Genomic DNA, 20,627 nt, shown 5'->3' on the forward strand with positions numbered 1-20,627 from the left:
GGAAGGAAGGAAGGAAGGAAGGAAGGAAGGAAGGAGAAAAGAAAAGAAAAGAAAAGAAAAATAAAAAATAAATTAATAAATTGGATCACACAACTTTGGGGGCTGGCAAGTCTAAAATCCATAGGGGAAGCTGGAGATTTAGGTAAGAGTTGATGTGGTACTGAGTCTAAAGGTAATTGGGAAAGGATTGATTATTTAATAAATGGTGTGGGATGGCTGGCTAGTTACATGTAGAAGAACAAAACTGCACCCCTACTTTTCACCATATACAAAAATTGACTCAAGATTTAAATGTAAGTCCTTAAACTATAAGAATCCCATAAGGGGACTTAGGAAACACCATTCTGGACAGAGGCATATTTTGGAGACTCGCATATTTTATGTTTCAGTCTGGAGTTAGTGTTCTTTCTTCAGTAAGCTTCAGTTTTTGCTCTTAAGATTTTCAACTGACTCAATGAGGACTATGCACATTATTAAAGGTAGCCAACTTTACTCAAAGTCTACTGATATTAGAGGTTAATCACATATTAAAATACAATTACTGCAATATCTAGACTAGTGTTTGTTAAAACAGCTGGACACTGTAGTCTAATCAAGTTGACACATAAAATTAATTATCTTGGGGCTCACACAGGTGCACTCTTCAGTGTCATCCTGGATAAAACACAAACGGTCAGAGAGGTCATAGTTCATTCTTGTGAAAAGGGCATGGGATTCAGCCTCAGCTGCCTGCCCTCTGAAGGCTGTCCCTACCTCCTTATCAAGTAAATATATCTGTATTTGCTGAACTTTGGGAATGAATAAGGTTAACCCAACCAAGCAATATAAATGTTTCTGACTGATTTACATATTTTGATATTTCTCATGAAGCAGATGTTTTTTGTTTTCTTGTAGTGCTTTTTGTTTTAGTTTGTATTTTTATTTTTAAAGTAATTTTAACTTCTATTTTAGATCCAGAGGGTACATGTGCAGGTTTGTTACATGGGTATATTGCATGATGCTGAGGATTGGGCTACAAATCATCCCATCACCCAGATAGTGAATGTAGTATCCAACAGTTAGTTTTTCAACCCTTTACCCGCTCCTTCATTCCCCCCCAATTAGTCCCCAGTATCTATTCTTGCAATATTTATGTCCATGAGTACACATTGTTTAACTCCAACTTATAAGTGAGAACATGCTGCATTTGGTTTTCTCTTCCTGTGTTAATTTGCTTGGGATAATGGCCTTCAGCTGCGTCTATGTTCTTGCCTCATCAGTGTATGTGCCTTTGGATATGAACCCAGTAATGGAATTGCTAGGTCAAAGAGTAGTTCTGTTTCCAGTTCGTTGAAACGTCTCCAGACTGCTTTCCACAGTGGCTGAACTAATTTACATTCCCACCAACAGTGTATAAGCATTCCTGTTTTTCGGCAGCCTTGCCAGCATCTGTTGTTTTTTTTTGACTTTTTAATAATCATCATTCTGACTGGTGTGAGATGGTATTTCCCTTTGGTTTTGATTTGTGTTTCTCTGCTTATTAGTGATGCTGAGCATTTTTTCATATGTTTGATGGCCACTTGTGTGTCTTCTTTTGAGAAGTGTCTGTTCCAGTTGTTTGCCCACGTTTTAATGCAGTTGTTTGTTTTTTTGCTCATTGAATTGTTCCTTATAGATTCTAAATATTAGACCTTTGTCAGAGGCAGAGTTTGTGACTATCCTCTCGCATTCTGTAGATTGTCTGTTTATTCTGTTGATAGTTTCTTTTGCTGTGCAGAAGCTCTTTAGTTTAATTAGGTCTCACTTGTCAATTTTTGTTTTCATTGCAATTGCTTTTGAGGACTCAGTCATAAATTTTTTGCCAAGGCCAATGTCCAGAATAGTGTTTCCTAGGTTCTCTTCTAGGATTCATAGAGTTTAATTTCTTATATTTAAATCTTTAATTCATCTGGAGTTGATTTTTGTATACAGTGAAAGGTAGGGGTCCTGTTTCATTCTTCTGCATACAATTAGCAAGCCATCCCAGTACCATTTACTAAATTATGAGTCCTTTCCCCATTGCTTATTTTTGTCAAAAATCAGATGATTGTAGGTGTGAGGCTTTATTTCTGGGTTCTCTATTTTGTTACATTGGTCTATGTGTCTGTTTTTGTACCAAGTACCATGCTGTTGTGTTTACTGTGGCCTTGTACAGTTTGAAGTCAGGTAATGTGATGCCTCTGGCTTTGTTCTTTTTGCTTAGAATTGCTTTGGCTATTCCGGCTCTTTTTTTCATTCCATATGAATTATAGAGTGTTTTTTTATCATTCTGTGAAAAATGGCGTTGGTTGTGTGCTAGGAATAACATTGAATCTGTAGATTGCTTTTGGCAATGTGGTCATGTTAATGATATTGATTCTTTCAATTCGAGCATGGAATGCTTCTCCGTTTGTTTGTGTCACCTATCATTTCTTTCAGCAATGTTTTGTAGTTCTCCTTGTAGAGATCTTTCATCTCCATGGTTAGATGTATTCTTAGGTATTTTATTTTTTGGTAGCTATTATAAATGAGATTTCATCTTGATTTGGCTCTCAGAATGAATGTCATTGGAGAATAGAAATGCTACCGATTTTTATACATTGATTTTGTATCCTGAAACTTTACTGAAGTCATTTATCAGTTCCAGAAGACTTCGGCAGAGTCTTTAGTGTTTTCTAAGTACAGAATCATATACTCAGTGAAGAGAGGTAATTTTACTTCCTATTTTGATGCCTTTTATTCCTTTCTCTTGCCTGGTTTCTCTGGCAAGGACTTCCAATAGTATGTTAAATGGGAGTGGTGAAAGCGGGCATCCTTGTCTTGTTCCTTTTCTCAAGGGGAATGCTTCCAACTTTTGCCCTTTCAGTATGATGTTGGCTGTGGATTTGTCCTAGATGGCGCTTATTTTGAGATAGATTCCTTTGATGCCTAGTTTGTTGAGGATTTTTATCATGAAGGAATGTTGGATTTTATCAAAAGTTCTTTTTGCATCTATTGAAATGATCATATCATATGTTTTTAATTCTGTTTATATGATGAATCATATTTATTGATTTGGATATGTTAAACCAACCCTACATCCAAAGCCTACTTGATCATGTTGAATTAGCCTTTTGATGTGTTTCTGCATTCAGCTTGCTAGTAGTTTGTGGAGAATTTTTGCATCTATGTTCATCAGGGATATTGGCCTGTAGTTTTATTTTTTCATTGCTTCTTTGCCGGATGTTGGAATCAGGGTGATGCAGGTTTTGTGGAATGAGTTAATGAGTACCTCTTGTTCAATTTTTTGAAATAGTTCAGTAGACTAGGTAACAGCTCTTTGCATGTATGGTAGAATTCACCTCTGAATCTATCTCATCTGGGGCTTTTTTGGTTCATGGGTTTTTTGTTACTGATTCAATTTCAGAACTTGATATTCGTCTGTTAAGGGTTTTAATTTCTTCTTGATTCAATCTTTTGAGGTTGTGTGTTTCCAGGAATGTTTCCATTTCCTCTAGATTTTCTGTTTGTGTGTATAAAGGTGTTTACAATAGTCTGTGAGGATGTTTTGTATTTTGGTAGGATCAATTGTAATGTCACATTTGTTGTTTCTGGTTGTGTTTATTTGTGTCTTCTTTTTTTGTTAATCTAGCTAGCAGTCTATTGATCTTATTTCAGAAAACAACTTTTGGTTTTGTTGATTCTTCATATGGATTCTTGGGTCTTAGTTTTGTTCAGTTCCACTTTGATTTAGTTATTCCTTTTCTCCTGCTTGCTTTTGGGTCACTTTGTTCTTGTTTTTCTAGTTTTCTAAGTGTGATATTACATTGTGAACTTGAGATCTTTCTAACTTTTTTATGTAAGCATTTAGCTCTATTCACTTTCTCTTAGCCCTGCTTCTGCTGCATCCCAGGTATTTTGGTATGTCATATCTCTGTTTTCATTTATTTCAAATAATTTTTTATTTCTGCCTTAATTTCATTATTTATGCAAAAGTCATTTAGGAGCAAGTTATTTAATTTCCATGTAATTTTGTGGTTTGGGGAGAAATTCTTGGTACTGATTTCTATTTTTATTCTACTGTGATATGAGAGTATGTTTGGTATGATTTCAGTTTTTTTAATTTATTGCGACTTGCTTTCTTAAAGAAAAGAAATTTGTTCAGGACCTTATTTCCTCCCACCCCTATCATGTCAATATATTCAAATTATTTAAACTCTTACACTATAGAAGACAAAGGACCTCAGTTATTTTCCCTCTCCTTTCTACAAATTAATGTACAGTTCTACCTACCTGATTCCTTTCCAAGGCTGATCTGTGCCCTTTATCCTATTTCCTCTGCACAACCCAGCCATCCCATCTCTTCACCAGGATCTCAATTTGTCAATTTTCAAATCTCTCTGCTGTACTCCTACCCTGCTTCCTCTACTTGTTGTTTCCTTTCAGCCAGCAAAGAAGTTCAAGTTGTTCAACTTCAGACCCCAATAAATAAAGCAAGCAAAGAAAATAGTAATCTTTTGCTTGACCCAGCTTCTCCCTTAGGCTGCAGCCTTCATTTCTCTAACACACTTCTTAAGGGAGCATTATATATTTACTTCACTTCATTACTTTTGACTCATGCCATAACTTGCTGAAATTTTTTCACTTTGTCACATATTCTGAAAACATAGTAGCTTGAGATTTATCTGAATTGACAAGTACAAATCTTCTGGGGAAGCTGGGGAAAGGAGAATGAGTATCAGATTATTTATTCCCATTGTTTTGTGACAATTTCAATTGGATTGATTACTTATAATACTGTGCAGCTCTTTTGAGATCATGTCATTCTTTTATAAGTGGGCAGCAATAATTTTGGTAGTTAAGGCTCTTAGAAGAGTAAAAAAAATCTAAGTGAAATTCCGCACTGGTGGTGATGAGGTATTTATTGGAGCACTTAGAGTGCATTATGAGGGTGGAGGTCCCTGTGTAATGACTTTAAAAAGGCTTATCACAAAATGACAGAAAGGCAAATGAAAGTAGATGTGAAGGCCTTAAAGAAAAGTTGTTCTTATTTAGCAGCTTGCCTCAGTACAATTGCAAGAAACAGTTAAACCAATGCAGTGCCACAGGGTCAAATGTACTAGGTTTTTGTGGATTTTGTAAAATATTTTTTCCTCATTTCTGGTGCAGTGGGCTTATCAGAGAGGTAAAAGTTGAGAGGTAAAAGGTGTTTGGAAATTATGAAATAATTGTCCTGATTCTGCACTTCTGCTCAGAGGTCATAAACGTTAGATGTTTTTCCTCAGGTAAATTGTAAAACCCTAGAAATGTGTAATCAAAAACATTTTGGGGACTCTAGGAAAGTCACCTAAAATAGGGATTGAATACACTTGACATTATTAAAACTTTGACATAGTAAACAGTAAGCTTTCCCTTCATCTCCTTTGGTTCGGTGTTTGGGGTGGGGCTGAGGATTAAATTAAACAAATACAGATTAATAGAAGAAAAGGTGCACAGTTTTTATTAATATTTACAGGGATGGGAGTTCACATAAAAGAAGTAAAAGTCAAACAAGCAGCTAGATTTGGGGACCTATATACCCTTAAAAAAAAAGAAAAGTGGTTTGCTCTTTAAGGGATGACAAATCCTTGGGAAGTGACTAGGAAAAATATGCAGAAACTAATAGAAGGTAGTGCTCTTTTGGAAAGGTCTTTTAATGCAAACTCATCTTGGTATTAACTCTGTCTTTTTTCTTCTTTTTTTGGTACAAGGCGGAGACACCTTCATGAGGAGAAATTTAATGCCCTCCTTTTAGGTAGATAAGGGGAGAGAAGAGGCATCTTATTGCATCTGCTGATTCTTAATTGCATTCAGCTCAAAATAATTCTTATGCCAATGTGGTGTATTATGGGGTGGCATATCCTGATCCTCTTCAATACCAAAGCTCATTATTTTTTGACAAATAGGTAACAACTTATTAGAGATTTAAAAATTTGAATATGTTTAATTCAGCATGAAAATGGAAAGATTAAAATAAGTTTAGCATATCATTTTGATATATTAAAGTCTAGGAAAAAGCTTGAGTTTCCTCCAGCTTTTTTTTTTTTTTATAAGATGAATGAAAGTGAGGGTGAAAGAGAAGGTAATAGATAAAATATAGAAATGGAGCCAGGTGTATCGAGATGCATTGAATGAACTCTTTGTGGTAGGTGAATGCCAGAGTGCCAGGCTGCTGGGCAGAGCTTGTGGGTATGGAAGCTCCTAGGATGTAAATCAAAGGGAAGACTTTTCTTGGGGGAGACAGCAATGAATTATTTCATCCCTTTTGAAATTTGTTTTGGAGTAAGCTCTTCATTTGAGAACCCACAGTATTTCTATGAATATTGAAAAAGCCTTCCATTTCTTCTTTTGTTCATTCATCCTTTCTCTCTTCTTCTATCAATGTCTCCTCCCCTTGTGTCCATTTTATATATTATGCTTCAGATGTAGGTGGCATAAATAATATAATATAAAAATGCTCCCTTTGAAAAGCAAAGAGCCTTGGTGAGATGGCTTTTCCTGTCCTTCCTGCTATTTATGCATCTGTAAGAAATGCAAAATTCTTAGTTTGACTGTCAGAGTTTGGTTTAGACATCTTTGATGACTTCTTCATCATTTTGGTAAGGTAAAATACTGTAATTATTCTAAAAAGTGTGATTCTTTTAGTATATACATTGTCTCATATTATCTAGCATTGTTCCAGAAAAGGCACTGCTAAAGTGGCTCATCATCGATTGCCAATAGCTTAACTAACTTTACTATTTGACTTTACCCTCTGATCACAATAGTGTCAAGGCACTAAGCTGACTATTCACACTCTAAACACTTTGTTAACATAGCCAAGTCAATTTCCTTAGTTTTGCTCCTGCCCACAAGATCAGTCAAGACTTGTGTTTCCAAACGTGTAATGAATGGGTATGTCTTTTTTCATTGAATATAATTTGGCTTTTTCTTTCTTTTCACTATAACAACAACAACAATAACAAAAGATCCACAGATGAAAGGGGTTTCTTATTTCTCTGAGATCTGTCAGGTTAAAGTCATAGTTGGGTCTATTCATGTGACTGTGTTTTATTCTTCCTCTTTAACCCAATCCATTCACAAGCCATTGTATTTAGGGATTGATTGGAGGTGGAACTGATGGCAAAAAGGCAGATCACAACTCGTTCATGTTTCCCTTGCAGATGATAGTTGTCTGTAGATATAGCCTGAGTGGCTTTATTGTTTAAGATAAGGCAATGGAGCTGGGTGCAGTTGTTAATGCCTGTAGAACCAGCTACTCTGGAAGCTGAGGCAGAAGAATCACTTGAGGCCATGAGTTTCAGGCACTAGTATCACTCTTGTGAATAACCACTTCACTCCAGACTGGGCAGCATAGTGAGACCCTGGCTCTAATTAAATGAACAAATAAACAAAATGATAGGGCAGTAAATGTTCTTCAAATTCAGACATTTTTTAGATTTAAATTTAAACTTTGTATATGTGAAATATATATTGGATGGAGAAATGGTAAATTAAAGAGAAGCAATGTAAAATAGTATTTAGGAGTGTAGATCTGGGTTCATAACCCACTTTCCACTTGCCAACTCTGACAATGGGCTAACCTGTTTATGTTTTAGTTTTCTATCTATTAATGGAAATAATAATTATGCCTATGTCATAAGGTTGTGAGATTTGATGAGAAACTATATAAAACATGTGGCACATTATTAATGATCAACAAATGTTTATTATTGTTTTTGTATTGTTATTTTAAAAGCTCTTTCCCATCTCATTGTTATATGTTTTCATCTAGTACGTTTGTATTTTCAATTAAAAAAATGTTTAATTTGTTAACTCAGTGATTGTCAGCCCTTTTGATGTCAGAACCCCTTTATACTCTTAACATTATTGAGGACTCCCCAAGAACTTTTGTTTACGTAGATTATGTCATATTTGAGATTGAAGTTGAGAAATTTGAAAAACTATCCATTTATTTAAAAATAATATTAAATCATATTTTTACATATATTACATATTAAAATACACATTTTATAAAAAGTATCTATCTTTTCTAAAACAAAGATAAATTTAGTGAGAAGAGGTCATTATTTTACACTTTTGCAAATCTCTACAATGTCTGGCTTAATAGAAGACACATCAGGTAGCCTCTGGAAAACTCCATGGTACACATGTGACAGAATAAAAATTAAAATGACAAATAATGCCTTAATATTTTTATGGCAATTGTCTTTATTTTGTAGAACTTCTGCAAGTCTCAATAACCTCCAGTTGTTCTCAGGCCACACATTCAGAACAACTGGTTTAACTCAATAAGCGTATGACATAGGATGTTCGTTTTCTAAATATCCTAGCTCCAGATATTGGAGTCCTAATTGTTAGGGCTCTTGCTCCACTCCAGATATGAAATGCTACCATAATTATTTGCTCAATGTAAGATAAAACATATACATGGTTTATTTCTGAGCTTTCTGATCTCTTTTGTATTTGTTATCTTTTTGCATTAGAACTATTCTTAAACTATTTTAAGTTTATATAATTTTAATGTCAGCAGTATAAATTTCACTTCCAATTCTCTCTTCAAGTCATTGTAGTAGGATTCTTTTTATCTCCAAGCCTCTACTGAAAGAGCTCTTATCAGGGCCATCAATTATCTATAAATTGCCAAAGCCAATGGCCAATTTTCTGTTATTATCTTAACCTTTCAAACGCATTTGCCATGACTGACCATTTCTTCCTTTTTGTAGCATTTTCTTCTCTTGGATTCCATGACACTACACTTACCTGGTTTCTTCCTACCACACTGATAGTACTTTTGGAGTCTGATTTGCTTGATCATACTCTCCTATGTGACTTATAACTGTTAAATATTTAAGCTGTATTTTAGGCCTTCTTCTCTGTCGTCATTGTCTCCTTGGACATTGCAAGCAGTTACAGAACTTCCAATTCCATTTAAAGGCCAATGACTCTCAAATTCACGTCTTTAAAGAATAGTCAAGATAATTGTAAGGAAAAAGAACAAAGCTGTAGAAATACAGTATCAGATATTAGGACTTTCATGCACATCCATGTGAAGAGACCACCAAACAGGCTTTGTGTGAGCAACAAGGCTATTTATTTCACATCAGGTAGCCTCTGGGAGCCTCTGGGAGTCAGCGAAGGGAGATAGGGGTGGGGCCGTTTTATAGGATTTGGGTAGGTAAAGGAAAAAGGGACATTGTTCTCTGGCAGGCAGGAGTGGGGGTCACAAAGTGCTCAGTGGGGAAGCTCTTTGAGCCAGGATGAGCCAGGAAAAGGACTTTCACAAGGTAATGTCATCACTTAAGGCAAGGACCGGCCATTTACACTTCTTTTGTGGTCGAATGTCATCAGTTAAGGCGGGGCAGGGCATTTTCACTTCTTTTGTGATTCTTCAGTTACTTCAGGCCATCTGGGCGTATATGTGCAAGTCACAGGGGATGCGATGGCTTGGCTTGGGCTCAGAGGCCTGACATTCTTGCCTTCTTATATTAATAAGAAAAATAAAACAAAATAGCGTTGAAGTGTTGGGTCGGCGAAAATTTTTGGGGGTCGTATGGAGAGAGAATGGGCGATGTTTCTCAGGGCTGCTTCAAGCGGGATTAGGGGCGGTGTGGGAACCTCGAGTGGGAAAGATTAAGCTGAAGGAAGATTTTGTGGTAAGGGGTGATATTGTGGGGTTGTTAGAAGAAACACTTGTGTAGAATTATTGGTGATGGCCTGGATACGGTTTTGTATGAATTGAAAAACTAAACGGAATAAGAGAAGGAGAAAAACAGGTATTAAAGGCCTAAGAATTGGGAGGACCTAGGACATCTGATTAGCCTAAGGAGATTCAGCATAGTCCTGCCAGCAAAGATTATTTATTTACTTTAAGAGTTAAGAGTGGCACTTTGGGGATAGCACCAGCAGGTATCAGCTGTGATGGCTTGGAGAAACAGTGTAAACTGGCAGTGTAAACAAGAGCAGGGCATGTATGAGTAGTTGGGAACGGTGAATAGGAGTATGACTAGACAGAAGATAGCAGGGATGACAAGTTTTTTGGGGTACAGTCCAAGTTGATTTGGTGTCTGGAATGAGACTGGGGCCTAATAAAAAGGAGCGTCCAAATAGGAGCTCAAATGGGCTGTACCCTGTGGCATTCCAAGGACAGGCCTGAATTTTGAGAAGGGAAAGTGGTAAAAGTATTGTCCAATCCTTTTTAAGTTGGTGGCTGAGCTTGGTGAGGTGTGTTTTTAAAAGACCATTAGTCCGTTCTACTTTTCCTGAAGACTGAGGACCCTAAGGGATATAAAGGTTTCAGTGAATACCAAGAGCCTGAAAAAGTGCTTGGCTGATTTGACTAATAAAGGCTGGTCCATTATCAGACTGTATAGAGGTGGGAAGGCCAAACTGAGGAATTATGTCTGACAGAAGGGAAGAAATGACCACGGTGGCCTTTTCAGACCCTGTAGGAAAGGCCTCTACCCATCCAGTGAAAGCGGCCACCCAGACTAAGAGGTATTTTAGCTTTCTGACTTGGGGCCTGTTGAGTAAAGCCAATTTGCCAGTCCTAGGCGGGGGCAAATCCCCGAGCTTCATGTGTAGGGAAGGGAGGGGGCCTGAATAATCCCTGAGGAGTAGTAGAATAGCAGATGGAACACTGAGAAGTTATTTCCTTGAGGACAGATTTCCATGATGGAAAGGAAATGAGAGGTTCTAAGAGGCAGGCTAGTGGCTAGCCTGCCTTTGCTGGTGAGTGGTGATTGGGCCTGGTGGAACTGCCATCAATAAACCAAATGTGATCAGGGTGAGAAACAGGGAAGAAGGAAATGTGGGAAAATGGGGTGAACGTCAGGTGGATCAGAGAGATGCAGTCATGAGGGTCAGGTGTGGTATCTGGAATAATGTGGGAGACCGGATTGAAGTCTGGGCCAAGAACAATGGTAATTGTGGGACTCAACAAAGAGTGAGTACAGCTGAAGGAGCCAGGGAACAGAAAGTATATGTGTCAGGTGTGAGGAAGAAAATAGATTTTGGAAGTTATGAGAACTGTAGAGAGTGAGTTGAGCATAGTTTGTGATTTTAAAGCCTCTAAAAGTGTTAGAGCAGCGGCAGCCGCTGCACGCAGACATGAGAGCTAGGCTAAAACAGTAAGGTCAAGTTACTTGGACAGAAAGGCTACAGGGTGCGGTCCCAGCTCTTGTGTAAGAATTCTGACTGCACTAACCATGCCTAGGAAGGAAAGGAGTTGTTGTTTTGTAAGGGATTGAGGCTTGGGAGATTAGTCGGACAAGATCAGCAGGGAGAGCACGTGTGTTTTCACGAGAATTATGCTGAGATAGGTAACAGATGAGGATGAAATTTGGGCTTGACTGAAGTAATGGGGGCTGTCTGTGAAGCCTTGCGGCAGTACAGCCCAGGTAATTTGCTGAGCCTAATGGGTGTCAGGGTCAGTCCAAGTGAAAGCGAAGAGAGGCTGGGATAAAGGGTGCAAAGGAATAGTAAAGAAAGCATGTTTGAGATCCAGAACAGAATAATGGGTTGTAGAGGGAGGTATTGAGGACAGGTGAGTATATGGGTTTGGCACTACGGGGTGGATAGGCAAAACAATTTGGTTGATAAGGCGCAGATCCTGAACTAACCTGTAAGCCTTGTCTGGTTTTAGGACAGGTGAAATGGGGGAATGCAAAGGAGAGTTTATAGGCTTTAAAAGGCCATGCTGTAGCAGGTGAGTGATAACAGGCTTTAATCCTTTTAAAGCATGCTGTGGGATGGGATATTGACATTGAGCAGGGTAAGAGTGATTAGGTTTTAATGGGATGGTAATGGGCATGTGATCAGTTGCCAGGGAAGGAGTAGAGATGTCCCATACTTGTGGGTTAAGGTCAGGGGCTACGAGAGCAAGACGCAAAGGAGGCTTTGGGTTGGGGAGAAGGGCAGCAATGAGATGCAGCTGTAGTCCAGGAATAGTCAGGGAAGCAGATAATTTAGTTAAAGTGTCTCGGCCTAATAAGGGAACTGGGCAGGTGGGGATAAATAAAGAGGAGTGCTTAAAAGAGTATTGTCTAAGTTGGCACCAGAGTTGGGGAGTTTTAAGAGGTTTAGAAGCCTGGCCATCAATACCCACAACAGTTATGGAGGCAAGGGAAACAGGCCCTTGAAAAGAAGGTAATGTGGAGTGGGTAGCCTCCGTATTGACTAAGAAGGGGATGGACTTACCCTCCACTGTGAGAATTACTCAGAGCATCTGTGATGGTCCTGTAGGCTTCCGAGGCGATCGGGCAGTGTCAGTCTTCAGCTGTTAAGCCGAGAAGATCTGGGAAGGAGTCAGTCAGAGAGCCTTGGGCCAGAGTTCCAGGGGCTCTGGAAGTGGCTGCCAGGTGAGTCGAACAGTCCAATCTTCAGTGGGGTCCTGCACAGATGGGACACAGCTTAGGAGGAATCCCGGGCTGTGGGCATTCTTTGGCCCAGTGGCCAGATTTCCGGCACTTGTAGCAAGCTCCTGGAGGAGGAAGTTTAGGCGTTTGGAGTTCTTGTGTGCTGAATATGTGGCTGGGGTTTGTCTCACAGTGGAGGCAAGGAATTGCAACTTAGAAATACATTGCTACTTGGCTGCCTCTACTTTATTATTGCACACCTTGAAGGCGAGGTTAATTAAGTCCTGTTGTGGGGTTTGAGGGCCGGAATTTAATTTTTGGAGCTTTATTTCATGTCGGGAGCAGATTGGGTAAAAAAAAAATAAAATGCATATTGAGAATAAGATGGCCTTCTGACCTTTCAGGGTCTAGGGCTGTAAAACATCTCAGGGTTGCTGTCAAATGAGCCATGAACTGGGCTAGGTTTTTCATATTTGATGAAAAAGAGCCTAAATGCTAACTGATTTTGGGAGAGGTCAGATAAAGAAAAAGGAGCATTAACCTTGACTATGCCTTTAGCTCCAGCCACCTTTTTAAGAGGAAATTGCTGGGCAGGTGGGGGAAGTCTAGTCGAGGAATGAAACTATAAGCTGGGCCGGGTGTGAGGAGGGGAGGTGATAAAAGGATTATAGGGTGGAGGAGCGGAGGCTGAGGAAGAATTGGGACCTGGCTCAGCCTGGCGAGGAGGGGAGAGGTCAGATGGGTCTGTAGAAAAGGAAGATTAGAAAGACTCAGCGACGCTTGGGATTGGGACTGAGGGGACAGGCGGGAGGGAAAGGAGGAGGATTTGGGATGAGTTGCATTGGGAACAGATACTAGGCAGGGACTGATGGGTAAAAGAATGCCCGGATGTCAGGCACCTCAGACCATTTGCCTATTTTACGACTAGAATTATTTAGATCTTGTAGGATGGAAAAATTGAAAGTGCCATTTTCTGGCTATTTGGAGCCACTATCGAGTTTGTATTGGGGTCAAGCGGCATTGCAGAAGAAAATAAGGCATTTAGGTTTTAGGTCAGGCGAGAGTTGAAGAGGTTTTAAGTTCTTAAGAACACAGATTAAGGGAGAAGAAGGAGGAATGGAGGGTGGAAGGTTGCCTATAGTGAAGGAGGCAAGTTTAAAGAAAAGGGAGAGTAAAGACACGGAGGGAAGGGGCTTGGGGGTTCTTACCTTCCAGAAAAGCAGGAAAGGGGTCATTGCGTGGAAATAAGGGGTTGGGGTGCAGAGATAAGAGGTTGGGGTGTGGAAATAAGGGATCGGGGTACAGAGCAGGGTGCGGAAATAAGGGATCAGGGGGTTCTTGCCCCCAGAAAAGCAGAGAAGGAGTAGAGACACGGAGAGAAGGGGTTGGGGGGGTTCTTGCCCCCAGAAAAGCAGTACTTGCCGCTAAGGGTGAAGGAGAAGGGGTTGGGGGGTTCTTGTCCCCCCAGAAAAGCAGAGAAGGGGTAGAGACATGGAGAGAAGGGGTTAGGGGGTTCTTGCCCTCCAGAAAAGCAGTACTTGCTGCTAAGGGTGAAGGACCAAGGCAGGCGTCCCCGCATGGTCAGACATCTCTAAAATGTGGGTGAATAATCAGGCAGGCATCCCCGTGTGATTAAACACCAAGGGAAGACTGTCTTCCCGAGTCTGTGACCAGTGCCAGAGTTTTGGGTCCACGGATAAAACGTATCTCCTGTCTCTACCAGAAAAGGAAAGGAATTGAAATTAATAGAAGGGAGAGATTGAAGGGTGGCACCAAGATTGAAAGGAGAAAGTGGTTGAGGGATAGTGAGAGAGGTTGGAGAAGAGAGTAAGAAGAGGCGGCTTACCTGATTTAAAATTGGTGAGATGTTCCTTAGGCTGGTGGGTCTGAGGACCCGAGGTCATAGGTGGATCTTTTTCACAGAGGAAAGAGCAGGAGGACAGGGGATTGATCTCCCAAGGGAGGTCCCCGGATCCAAGTCACGGCACCAAATTTCATGTGCATCCATGTGAAGAGACCACCAAACAGGCTTTGTGTGAGCAACAAGGCTGTTTATTTCACCTGGGTGCAGGCGGGCTGAGTCCGAAAAGAGTCAGCAAAGGGAGATGGGGTGGGGTTGTTTTATAGGATTTGGGTAGGTAAAGGAAAAAGGGGCGTTGTTCTCTGGCAGGCAGGAGTAGGGGTCACAAGGTACTCAGTGGGAGAGTTTTTTGAGCCAGGATGAGCCAGGAAAAGGGCTTTCACAAGGTAATGTCATCACTTAAGGCAAGGACCGGCCATTTTCACTTCTTTTGTGGTGGAATGTCATCAGTTAAGGCGGGGCAGGGCATTTTCACTTCTTTTGTGATTCTTCAGTTACTTCAGGCCATCTGGGCATATACATGCAAGTCACAGGGGATGCAATGGCTTGGCTTGGGCTCAGAGGCCTGATAAGGACCTATTACAAAACTATAATGAAAAACTGTAGTGATTAAACTAAGTATAAGAATGGATAAACTATCAAATGGAACAGAATTCAGTGAAAAACAACAACACTTTCCGTATATATAGTCACCTGATTCATGACAAAATGAAACTGTAGTGCATTAGGGGTGAGATGCTCTTTTAAATAAATGGTGTTAGCTCAATCAGATATCCAAGTGGGAAAAACTGAATCTTGACTCTTACCTTACACCATACACGAAAATCAATTCCAGATGTATTGTAGGTGAAATATAAATCAATGAAAGATTTTAGAGGAAGCCATGATAAAATATCTTTTTTATCTTGAAGTAGATGAAGTGTTCTTAAAAAAGCTAACCAGAAAAAAAATGACAAATTGTACTACATTAAAATTTATAACTTTTATCAAAAAATCCATTCAGAGAATTAAGAATTAACTCACTAAATGGGAGATATTTGTGAGACAACATAACTAACAAATGACTATTAATAAGAATATATAAAGAACTCTCACAAATTAATAGAGTGCTAAAAATTGAAAAATGGACAAAAGATTTAAACAGATATTTTACAATAGAGGATATCCAATGACCAATAAGAATAAGAAAGGTTGCTCAACTTCATTAGTCACTAGAGAATGCAAATCAAAATCACAATACAATGCCAAATAATCCGTAGAATGACCTAAAGTCAACAAGAACAACAACAAAAAAACAGGAAAAAAAAAAAAAAAGGTCTGGTAAGAATATAGAGCACTAATGTTTTCAAACTACACTAGCAAAGGTGTCAATTCCCATCTTATTTTATTTTGTCCTCCTGTAATAGAATACCACAGACTGGGTAATTTATGAAGAACTGAAATGTGTTTGCTCAGCCTTATCTGTTTGGACGTGGTTAAAAAAATTTCAACCAAAGACAGGCACCTAAACCTGAAAGGGGTATGGGTGTCTTGAGGTTTACAAGTGCTATTGTTAGGACTCCTTCAATTACTGGCTATTCTTTCTATGCTGCTTATTTACAACCCAGTTATTGAATTCTTAGAGCTAAGTAAATCATTTTTTTTAGTTGAAAAATAACAAATATATTTGCTCCTAGTTCTGGAGGTTGAGAAGTCCAATATTAACGAGCTGGTGCTTGGTGAAGGCTTTCTTGCTGTGTCATTTCATGGCAGAAGGGCAAAGAGACAAAGGGAATGAGAGAGGGAGAGAGAGAGAGAGCAAGAGAAGATTGAACTAATTCTTTTATAAGGAACCTGCTCTCATGGTAACAAAATTAGTCCATTCATGAGGGCAGAGCTCTCATGGTCTAATCATCTGCCATTAGGCCCAGCCTCCTAGCACTGTTGCATTGGGGATTGTTTCTGTGGGGACACATGCTTTCTGTGGGGACACATTCAAACTATAGCAATTGATATAATCACTTCGAAAAGCTGTTTAATAGTACAGTGGTGGAATATGTTCTATGTTCTATGACCCCCAGTGGATGCCAGGTAACATGGATAGTACTGTATCCTATGTATACTATATATACTATGTCTTTTCCTATATGTACATGCCTATGACAAAGTTTAATTTATAAATTAAGCACACTAAGAGATTAAAAGCAATAACTAATAATAAAATAGGACAATTATAACAATATACTGTAATAAAAGTTATGTGAATGTGGTCTCTCTCAAAATATCTTATTGTACTATACTCATCCTTTTTCTTCTTGTGACGATGTGAGATGGTAAAATGCCTACATTATTATCAGATGAAGTGGGGTGAATGTTGTAGGTATTTTGACATAGCATTAGGCTACTAATGAATTTCTAACAATACTTTACTAGAAGGTTTGACTGCTTTGGGTGATACTGAGTTATCGAACGATCATGGTGTTGATGGTTGGAGGTCAGGAGCAGATGTCAATGGCTAACAGGCAGATAGCAACTATAGCTTGAATATGCTGGACAAAAGGATGATTCACATCCCATGCATGACAGAGCAGGATGACGTGAGATTTCATCAAGCTACTCAAAGCAGTGCACAATTTAAAACCTATTAATTGTTAATTTAAATAATTTTCCATTTAATGTGTCTGGACAAGGTTGAACATGGATAAGTGGAACTAAAGAAAGCAAAATCACAAAAAAGAGGGGACTACTATACTAATACAACTGAATAAATCCATACTCATAAAGCAGTTCCACTCCTAGGTAAATACCAATGGAAATGCATACATATGTTCAAGAGAAAACATGTGCAAAAATGTCCATAGAAGGCTAAAGTAGCCAAGACTGAAAATGACATGAACAGTAGAATAAATAAATAAATGGAGAAAAAGTCACCAATACAACACAGTCATAAAAATGAATGACATTATTTATGCATCTCACAAATATAATGTTGACACAAAATACATTACGGTTTCATTAATAAAAGAGCAAAACCAGATAAAACTAACATTTGCCATTAGATATCAAGATGGTAGTTACTCTGGGAATGAGAGGACTGTCCAGGAGGGGGTACAAGGGGTGCTTCTGTACTGCGGTTATGTTGTGTTTCTTGATCTTGGTGTTGACACCTACTTGCTTAAACCAAAACCTAGGAGACATTCTTGATTTCTTTCCTTCACAGCTCACATCCAATCTTTCAAGTCCTCTTGGATTTATCTCCAAATCATATCCTAATTATGACCACTTCTCACCATTTCTAATGTTAAAATATTACTCCAAAACACCATTATCTCTTACCTGGACTTTGCTGCAGCCCTCTAATTAGTTTTCTTGCCTTTATACCTGCCGTCCTTGAACCCACAGTCCATCTTTCTAAAGAGTAAATCAGATCTTATCACTCTACTGCTTAGCACCTCCTAATGAGTGTATTTTAGGGTTCTAAAATAACTGTACTTTATGAGTGAAACTTCTCCTTTTCAGAAGAATTCCAGCCAAAAAATGGGAAAGAAATGATAGATTGTAAAATAACTATTATGTAACATGTAATGAGATCATTGATTTAGGTAATTGTCTTTGATGGATGGAAGTGTAGGGGCCAAGACTTGGCCCTCTGAAGGTTCACTAGAAAATCAGCTCATGAAAGGCAGGTTAGTAGGAGAAAAGGCATACAAAGGAGTCTTCAGAATGAAGACCCACAGATACAGAGGAAATTGTCCATTTTAATGCTTAGGTCAACAAAGTATGGACATCCATGTAGAAATATGGTTGGACAAAAAGGGTATGATCAAATGCTTATAGACTGAGTGGGGAAACTCAGCAAGGCCTCTCTGTCTAGGTTCTTCTTGGCCTCTCTGAGCAAGCATTCCTTCCTTCTGGGTGTGAAGCAGAACCCTCTCTGGAGTGGGGGTCTTCTGACCTACAACCAAAGAAGATAGGTAGGATCATTTCTTTATGACCAGTTTTTACACAGAAGATTGGAGGGAAAATTAAAGCAGTATTTTTAAGTTTTATGGCTGGGTGGAGAAAAGAGCTTCTGGTTTCTCTGACCCACCTTCAAGAAAAAAGGATTCTAGTTTCTATGGCTAGCCTCGGGAGGATGGGACTGAGAGACACGAGAGCAAGAGAAGGTCAAAGAAGAACTTTTGCTTCTGAGGCTGCTTCTGAGGCCTTCATTTTGTGGGATTATTTTCTGAGCCACAACAGAAGCATTGAATGAAGGACTTATGGGGAACTTTACAATGGAGGGATCAGGCTGCTACCACATGAACCCACTGATCAATCACTAAAAATGACGCCCAGAAACTAAGTGTTCCCTCAAGGTGGAATACACAGTACAGTCTATAAAGTAATTTTGTCTAAAAGTGGAACCTGAAACCAATTAAGAAGTAGTTTTCATTTAAAGAAATGTGGGAGTTAGTGGGACAAGTTAACAGCATCACAATTCATTGACTCCATTATATTGGAGCATTCACCAAGAAAAGAGACTCGTATTCTTTTATAAGTCAGTAACAGGAACAAAAGGGGGGGGGGGTTATTGCTTTAGGGTACCTAATGTAGATCATGGGTTGATGGGTGCAGCAAACCACTATTGCACATGTATACCTATGTAACAAACCTGCACGTTCTGCACATGTACCCCAGAACTTAAAGTATAATAATAATAATTTAAAAAGTAAAAAAGAAAAGGAAAACAAAATGCCATCTAAGAGAAATCCTCAATTCTTTTTATTTAATCTGATAGCTGTTCTGTTTATTTGTGTTTTTTCTTAACATTTTTCTTCATTCCTCCCACCCACTCCCATACTTTCCAATTTGAATCATGCTAACTCCAAAATCCAGTGCATGTTCCAATCTAATGTCTATTTATTTGTTTATAAATATTTCTTGAATACCTGTTATGAATAAAGCATTGTGCTGGATACTGGATCTTACGATAAAGCATGAGTTTTAGTCTTCCATTCCTGGATGTTTTTCAATCTAGCTTTATGGGTTAGCACTTTAATGCTTTTCTGGGCCAATAACCCACTGTGTTCTTTCAGTTACTAAAAGTTTCTTTTCTGGGATTTTTTTTCCCTTGCTATTTGTATGGTATATCCCAACAATTAATCATTGACCCCGTGGGTAAGGAATGGAAAATATTTGAATGTTAGTAGGATGTAAATGCAGGTCTGAGGTGGGGGCTAGAAAGAGAAGAAGCACAACATATTTTAGAATAATCTACAGAAGCTGGTGAGCATGTAGTTGTCTCCTGTGAACTCTACCACTGAGCTTGGATGTAGACCTATCCCAGAAACTGTTCCATAGTGTTTTGGCGGTGGTAAAGAAAAATCAGCCTTAAGCTGGCATCAAGGTTTTTGGAGTTTTGAAAAGCTTATAGTCACTGATAATGCTTAAGAGAACAATGGCAGTGCTTTTTAGGTTGCCAAAATTTTACTCTTCTCAATTTAACCCTCCTTATTAAAAACAAAACAAAAAATCTTGTAGATTAATTTTGTCAAGAGACAGGAATTTTATTTCTGACTCTGTCAATAACTAGTTGTCTCTTCTTTATCTGTTTCTTCTGTAAAATGAGGAAAGATTTCTAATATTTCTTGCAATGATGATATTCTCCATTTCTATGGGCATATAGTGAGCCCTAGAAAGGTACTAGCTTTTGTATAGATTTACATGACATGTACAATTAGAGGTAAAGAACACTGAAAACGGAAACCCATGACTGAAGAAGTGGGACATCATAAAAAGTCATAAATTTGTTATTGTTCTTTGTAGTCACTTTAATAAATGCTTTATGTCTCTAACACATGCACATCTGTTTGTTTAAGCAACTGGTCACTAATCTAGCAATAATGTCCTGAGGTAATTAGGGAGCACCCCTCCCCCTGCAAAATCATAAGATATAAGAATTGAGAGGGTTAATTATTGCCACATGCCTCATTTGAAGAGACCACCAAACAGGCTTTGTGTGAGCAATAAAACTTTTTAATCACCTGGATGCAGGCAGGCTGAGTCCAAAAAAGGAGTCAGCAAAGGGAGATAGGGGTGGGGCAGTTTTATAGGATTTGGGTAGGTAGTGGAAAATTACAGTTAAAGGGGGTAATTCTCTTGCAGGCAGGGGCAGGGGTCACAAGGTGCTTGGTGGGGTGGTTCTAAGACTCGCCTAGGAGAAGGAATGTCACAAGGTTAATTGATCAGTTAGGGTGGGGCAGGACCAAACAACAGTGGTGGAATGCCATCGGTTAAGGCAGGAACTGGCTATTTTCACTTCTTTTGTGATTCTTCAGTTGCTTCAGGCCATCTGGATGTATACATGCAGGTCACAGGGGATATGATGGCTTAGCTTGGGCTCAGAGGCCTGACAATTATTTATAAAGTAATTG

Source organism: Hylobates moloch, unplaced genomic scaffold (assembly GCF_009828535.3).
Source record: "Hylobates moloch isolate HMO894 unplaced genomic scaffold, HMol_V3 SCAFFOLD_7, whole genome shotgun sequence".
NCBI classification, from domain to species: Eukaryota; Metazoa; Chordata; class Mammalia; order Primates; family Hylobatidae; genus Hylobates; species Hylobates moloch.